The following is a 9,828-nucleotide window of genomic DNA, read 5'->3' on the forward strand; positions in this document are numbered from 1 at the left end:
TAGCAGATATGATTAGTGAGTATACATATGTACAGTTTGATGGACTTTCATCGAGAGGTTTTTGGTATAGGGACTTAGTGCTTCAAGGTACCAAAATAGCTCAATTTAGGTATGCCATTTTATTATATCTATATCTCACCCACTGCGGGTATAAGAATTTTTTTGGAATGCTGACTGAAAAGGCAAAGATCTGTAGTATTAAGATCAAGAAAAAAATTGGGTGGCACGCAACTCGTTTAGTAGTAAATAATCTCCATTTGTCTCCCCAAAATAACGATTTTCACCAAAAATGACGAAAACGCACCGCTTTATGTATACACTGTACTGTGTAACAGGCACTGGAAACCAAATTAACGTGGGTTCCAGTTCCATTAAGTATTTAATCATGAAAATTGAGCGAGCTCACAATTACACCGTTAAAATTTTTAAGCGTTGAAGTTTGAAAAGCTTAATTTACTGTAAATACCATAAGAATTGTTCTTGGTAAATATAATTAATCTCTCTTGACTCATTTTTTAACATTTTATTAATTCGGCAATAATCTCATGATCTAGTACTAGTAGTAGAAGGATGATGAATTTTTAAACAGCAAATCGTAAAAACTAAATAGTGTAATTTATACTAACATATAGTGGTCGTACAAATCTGTCTATACTTGAAAAACGAATCAAGCGATATTTCAAAAATATAAAACAAATAGTATATGCGCGCAAGGTCACTATTGTAGCATACCCCTCACAGTGTTTCGTTTGGTTAGACCTATTCCCAATCAACACTGCTGCAATTAAAGCAAGTTTCTGTTCCAAATTATGACTGGTCAATAGTCTGATTAATAACCAATACCCAACTGCGTAACAATATCATTCGGGTTCAAACAGAGCCCCAAACATGTTTACATAACGTTACATCATGATTCACGAAAGGTTTTGGAAGACCCAGATTAAACGAAAGACTGTCATTTTGCAGATTTGATTGAACGGAAAGAATAGACACACTTCCTTCAAAAATCATGTATCAGAAGTCAATCCAGCAATGGCCAGAGAGATATTTCTCAGGCCATTGCTTCAGGAATATGCTATTGTAGTTTCTTTCGGATAACTGGCTACTAAACCTCATTTTATTTGTGGAAAAGACGGGAAAATAAATAGTTGATTTCAGCCGTCATCTTGGATGCTGGAGTACAAACCTAACTTCGGCCTAGCAAATAATAATAATGATGTTCGTTTATACAGCGCACGTACGCCATGCACAGCGGCATTTTCACTGCGCATACAATGAAATTCATTTATTTAATCCTGATGACAAAGTGGGTTTTAAGTTTTGATTTCAAACAAGAAAGAATTTGAGATGATTTAATGATCTCCGGACGATTGGTCCACAGTTTATGCGGATTTACCGAGAACGATCCGTATCCAAATGATTTTAATTTCCACCTTGAGCAACACAACTGATGGAGCTGTGTTTGCATAAGCGTTGGCTAAGCTATTTACACACTGATACGTCAAAGGCAGACTTTTAAAGATGATTCTTTCATTTATTGAGTGGTTTCAGAACAGGAATAATATGAGAGAATTTTGATAATCTGGTAACAATTCGAGCTGCGGTATTTTGTACAAGTTGATTTTTTTTTAATATTGGCACTAGATGTTTCTACTAACAAGCTGTTACAGTAGCTAATCAATTGTCTTATATGGCCAATGTTCCTGGACTAAAGATAACATTGTCGACAAATTTCACTAATGTGACTGTCCATGCTTAAATTGAATCCCATCCTAAGTTCTTCACAGTGTTTCATGGTACAAGTATTGCATCTCGTACAACCATATCATTTGGACTTGTATTTTTCAGATGTGTATTTGGGCCAAATAAAATACATTCTGATTTACTTATTCAATTACATTTAATATCAACATATTTCTTGTCATTATATCTTTAATGCCACGTCAACACAACTTGATGTCAGAATAATTAGGGGATGAAACAGTTTTTGAAAAGGAGTAATTTGCAATCAGCTGTGTGTCATCTGCATAAGAATGTCGTCCTAGAAACCCAATTATCGATTATATGTCCTAAATTCTTAGTATACATTACAGAAAGGATAGGGCCAAGGACTGATCCTTGTGGAACTCCTGAATTATCTGTACCGGCCCTATACATAGGGTTGCTGGAAGACAGTTGCACGGGGCATTATCAGGCCTAATAATCCAGGCAATGAATGATTTTATTGGAAAAATAATGACAGAAATGAAGTCATTTTCTTCAAGTTCGACCATCAAATTTAATATGAAAGAAATCCGTGCCAGTCATTTTCTCAAAACTAAATAATATATTATTAGTAGTCCTCAACTTCCATTATTAATATAATTGTCCTCGGCCCCGCAGTGGGTGAGATATAGCATCATGAAATTTATATGTTTTAGCATAGCAAAAACTATGTCTCAAAATAAATTCCTCATGGCGTCAAATGGTTTCGGAAAAATTTAATAGTCATATATATTGAAGTAGTAGACAAGATCATTCATAAAAAAATAATTTAAAAAATAAAAATTCAATAGGCAATTTATGGGAAATATTTGAATTTAGGCCTTTTTTTGTCGCAAAAAGACGTGTTTTAACTCTAAAATGGCCATAGCTGGTTCTCCGTAACTACAAGGTTGGTGACCCTCATATTCCATGTGGGGTATATGGGGTACCCAATGACAAAAACTGCAAAGTTTGGTCAAAATCGCCAGACCCCACTTGTGCCGTTATTTTTCAATTTTGCATGATTCTCTCGCAAACACACTCTTAAAGGCTACTTACTACTTACTATCGTTGGAAACACTTTAAAATTTATTTGACTTACCAGAATTTCATAGCAAACAACCATGAAAGATTTTGATAGAAAATGTTTGTATGGATTCTGTGTGCCACGACTTCAAGGCTCTGGATCGAACACCCGACCTCCAACCTAGCGAGCCAGTATCTTACCCACTTAGCCACCGTGACCCCATGACACGTGACATAACGACAAAATAAAACTACCTTGATTCACTCTTCCTGCACCTTATCCTCATAGATAATTTTTCTCCTCGGATTTAGTCCATTATATTTTTCATTGAAGACGACGAAGGATTTTATTTATTTTGAATTTTTTTTTATCAAATTATTCTTTTTCCGCCGGGGCCGATGGGCCCCTCGGCCCAGTTCGCCCCTAAAACAGTTGAGTAGTAACTGTTAGCCGTTAGCATACTCATGTCCAATACGCCAACCGTGAACCTCCATGGCCACACCTTGGCCACGGTCGTTGATCATCATCTTGTTCTTAGATTATCCCAGTTTGCCACTCCCTCCTCAGTAGTAAACATAATCTAACGAATATTGAGAAATATCCTTTGTCAGGAACACAAGTCACTTTTGATGCTTGTTTTTCTCTACTCGCAGTTCTTGGTTGCTGCTCACTATGTTCTTGTTATAATCCACCTACCAAGTCTCAAGGCATGGTATACCAAGTAACGCAACATTTCCCGCAGGCCCGTAGCCAGAGGTGTGGCAAGGGGGGGGGGGGGGCAATCCCCCCCCCCGAAAAAATGTTTTGCCCCCCCCCCCCCGAAAAAAAAATGCCGACCATAGCTCTAAAATACCTACTGTAGACTGTGCCAGCCCCTAAAAACTGTCCCTCCGAAGCTAGCAAGCTGGCTACGGGCCTAATTTCCCGACGCCAACCCCCGAAGGAGGTCTTCTTACCTTCGGAGGCTGCAGCACGCCTCGAGCTGGTCACTTTGAAGGCCTCTTTCTTTGGAAGTTTCAATCTCGGGACCAAATTCAGAAAACAAATACCGTTAACCTATCTTTTTTAAACTGAAATATGCAAGTAAACTTAATCGAAAGGCAATATTTTCCGATGGTTATACCGCCTGTCCAACCTCGTGGGTTTTCTCCGGGTCCTCCGGTTTCCTCCCACTGCTAAAGATCCCTACGCGCAAGTGAATTATTGAAATAAAATTAAACCATATTTATGTTAGTCCCGAAATGACCTAGTTTGTGTCGAGTGGACGTTAAACTCCCTTTCTCTCTCTATAAGAGTGAGAGGGGGGAGAAATGGGGTTTAATGTCACCTTGACACAAACTAGGCCATTTCGGAACTAACATGTGGTTCAATTTTATGTCAATAATTCGTTTGCGCATAGGGCTCTTTAGCAGTTGGAGTGAACCGGAGGACCTGGAAAAAACCTACGAGGTTGGACAGGCGACCATAATCCTTGTCACGTACAAGCCGAAGCGAGGAAACGAACCCACGGCACTTGACTTAATAACACAGAGAGAGAGAAATAGGGTTTAACGTCCACTCGACACAGACTAGGCCATTTCGGGACTAACATATGATTTAATTTTATTTCAATAATTCCCTTGCGCGTAGGGGTCTTTAGCAGTGGGAGGAAACCGGAGGACCCGGAGAAAACCCACGAGGTTGGACAGGCAACCCTACTCCTTGTCACGTACAACCGGGGATTCGAAACCACGCTAGTTGACTCAATGACAGGCCTTATGATACAGCGCACACGTGCTAATCATTTGGCCACCTAACCCCCACGACTCAATAACAGACCTTCTGATCCAATGCACATGCGTTAACCATTCGGTCACCCAACACCCCGGTTATTCACTGTTGACAAAGTGTTAGACACATTATATATTAGATCTATTATTATTCTACTTTCAAATTTAATCAGAGTAAAGCCATTTTTCAGTCTAGACCGGCTGAATCCCGGTAACATATAGCGGGAGACGTAAGACATTTAATAGGCTATATCTCTTCTACACATATTTTTTACATTTGTAGGTTACCAGAACCGATTCCTGGTGAAGCCTATTGGATTGAACCCGTATCAGCTAAATGTGATTCAGATGAATCTGTATCAGGATCAGATGCATCATTTTTGAGCGGATCTTGGTGTAGTTTTGAACCTGAAACCGATAGAGGGAACTTACTGTCTAAACCTGGCACGGACTATAAAGGTTTGTTCTGCTTTTACCTTTAAAAATACAATATACATGGTCATTTACATTTAAAGGCTCTGGTCAACCTCTTTGAATTCTGTATAATTTCAATAGACACTTATTAAAAGTGCGTGGGAAAAATCTGCTAGCCGCTCTAGAAGGAGCAGAAATGACGTGTCCGTTTTAGCGTTTGATTAGCCATATATAGCAACTTTGTAATATTATTATTTAAAAAATCGATAATTTGTCGGATATGTCATTACGTAATTTCTAGATATATCTCTAAGTTCAATTCAGTTGGACTCTCACAGCACAGAATATTTGGTTAGGTATCAGTGCCGACTTTCGATAGGCCTATCCTTTTTCATGTTGGCGAGGCTATCGCGAGGGGGCTGTAATATTTAGCGGATTGGATGTATGTTCTAAGAAAGGTGTCTTTCTTAGGCCTACTCTACATTTCGCATACGATAACTCAGTGTATCTATAGAAGCCAGTAAGTGATGTCCAAGACAAAATTGCATACACCGGACAGTCTATCCAATCTCTTTTGGCACCGACGAGTATCGGCCTTCATTATAATATATTCAAAAGCGGTATTTCTGTAGATCAGTTTTAATCTTTAAATGCACGTAGATTCGATTGTGTTTAAATACTTTTGGTTTGGATCTAAGGTCATTTAATTCTGAATAAATTTCTTGCAGGATATTTTTTTTTATTAATATCCCGATCAAAATGATTAAGATAATATTCAAAGTGTCTCTCCTTTATACGTACAGGGTCACCACTACAAGATGCTGATGGAGGTGTTAATATACTCTTCAAAGAAAGAAACGCATAGCCCATTTTTCGTCATTTTTTTTTATTTGAACGGCATCGTTCCTTCCATAAATCTCAATTGTTTTTAATATCATTATGTAAGGACAAAAGAAATTCATGATTGATTTTTTAATTTAGGATCACTAATTTTGACTGGTCATACTTTCTGCCGAAATTTGTTTTCACTTGATTGTACCAGGGCCTTTAAAATTAGTTCATATAATAATAGTTCCACATGTAAACACTCAAGTTAACGTGCCAAGTGATGCCACATCCGAACGAAGACCAACGCAACAACGGTATCGGACGGTTACAAGCAGGCGAATCCCAGACAGATGTAGCCAGGCTACTGAATGTTTCCCAGAGTAGGCACTACTATCTCTCGCCTTTGGGATAGGTACCGACAGTCCAAGCTCAGGCCAGGGCCTTATATTATATTATATAAGTATATAATATATAAGTATAACTGCCCTGGATCGTCACACCCGGTTACGTCATTTGCGGAAACGGTTCACAACAGCGACCTCTGCTGCAGCAGCAAATCCTATATGACGTAGAATCATACTAGAATTGTACTGAATTATATACGATCCATGGTAGAATCTCAGACCAGACAGTCCGTAAATGCCTACGTAAAACTGGATTACGAGCCAGACGTCCCGTTAGAGCTGCTGGTTTGAAATACGCCCACACCGTCAAATCCGACACACAGGGCATGGCTACGACAACGCTGGAGAACAGTTTGGTTCAGCGACGAGTCGCGACACCCGTTGCAATGTCAATGAGGCGATCGTAGAGCGAGGGTATACCGATGACGAAATGTAACTAGGCCTAAGCGTTTCTTTTTTTGAAGAGGATATATACATCAATCAGATGCAATCAACAATTGGTCAACTTAACAGGTACTTTTATTTGAATAATAATAAATGATATATTTTGAGTGGATATATTATTTTTAATTAATTGATGTATCTTTTATTTCAGACATATCGACAAGCTACATTATGAAAACGATGATTGCGTGAACCGTATTTTAATTCTACAAGGTAGTGTTGAGAGGGCCGACGAAGAGGCTGATTTCTACAAGAAACTTTACGAATGTACATGTACAAGAAATAAAGGCAAGGAATACATTGAAAGAGCACGCCCCATTGATGACGTGAAGATGGTTGTTAAATTAACATATCGATTTAAGTCCAACTGTAGTTGATCCCATTATTAAAGCTATGGTAGATGCAAGACTTCAACCCATCTCGTGCCAGTTCTGAAAATCACCAGAATAGAGAAAGCGATTCGAGAAATAAAAAAAAGAAAATATTGTCCGGATTCAACGAAAAGGGCAGAACCAGGAACAAAAAGATGAGCACATTCACCATGTACCAGTATGGATGGATACACTAATCGCGAAGAGCTTAGGCGTTAATGATACAAATCACAAGATTGTGGTCAGTAACAAAATAGAAAGCGATCAGAAAGATCTATTAGACACATACAGCAGTATAGATGAATATACAACATGTAAACGTATGAAGATCCCAGGTTCAAGGAGAAATCCACTGCTACCAAACAACACCATCTCCAACACAACCCGAGGTTTGTCCAGCATAGTTTCACAAACAGTAGATCATTTCCGATGCATTTTTCTACCCAGTAGTGCCAATTCGTCTTCAGATCTTTTGAAAGAGGGGACCGTCGAAAGAGAATATCCCACAATAATCAAGGATAGACAAACTTCAACTAATGGCCTAATCGAAGCGGGAAATCCACAACCTTGATATACCATATTTTTACACTGTTTGCGTTCGAGAGGCGTCCATTTTGTCCGGCAATTTTGGTCCGATTTTCTCCATTTCGAACTCAACCGTCATTAAGGTGTAACAGTGATATATTCAAACGGTTTTTTAAAATCGGAATAAAATTGTGACCTCCATAGGGTCCACAAGCCAAAAAACCCGTGACTTTTCGTACAATCTGGGTCAATAATTTAGGAAGTTACGGTCCGATATGCGCCAATATCGAAAGGAACCAAGATCTTTTATTTGAATTATAAACTTACATTTCAAATTTCAACAAAATCAGATAAAAATTGTGAAGTCTATAGGGTCCACAAGCTAAAAGCTCGATTTTTCGTACAATCAATGAAGTTACAGTCTGATACATGCCAATATCGAAAGGAACCGAGATCTTAGGAAGATAAACCTATATTTCAAGTTTCGTTGAAATCGGATAAAAACTGTGACCTGTAGAGTGTCCACAAACAATTGTGGACGGACGGACTGGGGCGACAATACACGTCCACATGAAAATGTGGGCGTATAAAAACTTATAGCATTAGTCACAAATCTTCTTCGCTCTCAAATAAGTAAATGGGTCATATGTCAGACAGTGTGAGATCTGCCAAATCTACCACCACACTCAATTTTATAGTGCCCACACCTTAATTGGTTTACGTCATAGCTGGTCACGGTTCCAGTTTAAAAATATGGAATGAATACCCCCTTACAATGCACTCTGGGAGGGACTTATTACTAAATTTGGTCAACAGACACATTCCATTCCTGACCATGAAGATGACAAATGTGTTTATTAACTTATAGTTCAATTTATGTAGATTTCTATTATTTCAGGTGTTATGTTGCTTGACCAAGAATCTATAAACAACTGTCAGTCAAGTCCATAAAGATACTTCCATGAAAATATCGAAGAATCAAACTCTGCTACCGAAGCATCTTCCACCAACAGATCACGCAGTATTTACAGGAGATGAGCGGTCCTCGCTTCTAAAGATAAATTCTGTCACATCAACCTAAAAAACAAGCTTAAAGAAGATCTCAAAGTTATTAAGAAAGTCAACGCACCCGCACTTGCTAATTTACTCAAATCTGTCCAAACTTTGCCACTTATTTATAAACCGAAGTCACCCTTAATCAGACAAACAAAACGTCTATACACAGGCTAAAATAGAAAGTTGCAACCTCTAAATTTACAGATACATGTATAAGGGAGAGAGGTAGAAATGGGGTTTAACGTCCATGCGACACAAACTGGGTCTTTTCGGGACTTAACATATGGTTCAATTTTATTTCCATAATTCGCTTGCGCGTTGGGGTCTTTAGCAGTGAGAGGAAACCGGACTGCCGCAATCTGATTAAAATACAGGGTTATATTTTGTTACGTTTTTATACTTTTAATGGCCTATACTACATGTACATGAAAATCTGGCCAGATTGCGTCAGGGAACATACGAGCGGCTTTTGACCTTATGACGTCATTCATCTGATTAACCAACCAGCGTTGATGTTTCTAGTAGGATACCCACAGTTCCGTGCATGGCACGCCAAGAACTCGCTGCACAGTTTCATTGGCTAACCCCTCACATCGACCAGAACGCGGGTTATATAAGAACTCTTCCAGGTCCTAGTGTAGCAAATAGAGAATCTCCTACGAGTCTTTTTTGATATCAAAAAATATCAACACAAGTCGATAAAGTAAAAAAAAACAAAAAACGAGGCAACTTGTCATACAGAAAATTTCAAACATTGATAGTACCCCAGAAAAAGTCTAAAAGTTTAATCGGCTAAAAATATTTGTAAAAATTCAGTAAAGTATCCAAGTTGCCGAAACGAGCTCATATCAAATTACTTTCTAAACATACATTACGCAAGAGCTAAATCTGATTATTGTGAGTCTTAATTTAGGCTTCAGATGTTATAGAAATTATAAATTAGATCTTTATTTAAAAAAACAAGCCCCAAATCAACTCTGTAGACCCACGGATGGCTCGGCTACAGGATTTCACTGATTGATTAGGCTAAATCAAAAATGGCGCCCCATGCGGAGATTATTAACCGTTACGTTGACGTCATCAGTTAGATCGAGGCTACGACAGATCATAGGTCGCTAATAGCGCAGTGTGTTAATTTCCTAATTTCTACTTTTCGAGTTGCATTTTGGCTTGTATAGCGTGTTGGCGCCTTCTTACTGACATCAATAAATACAAAAATATGACTAAGTCGAAAGTCAACAAGACGG

The sequence above is a fragment of the Patella vulgata genome, chromosome 3, assembly GCF_932274485.2.
Source record: "Patella vulgata chromosome 3, xgPatVulg1.2, whole genome shotgun sequence".
NCBI lineage: Eukaryota > Metazoa > Mollusca > Gastropoda > Patellidae > Patella > Patella vulgata.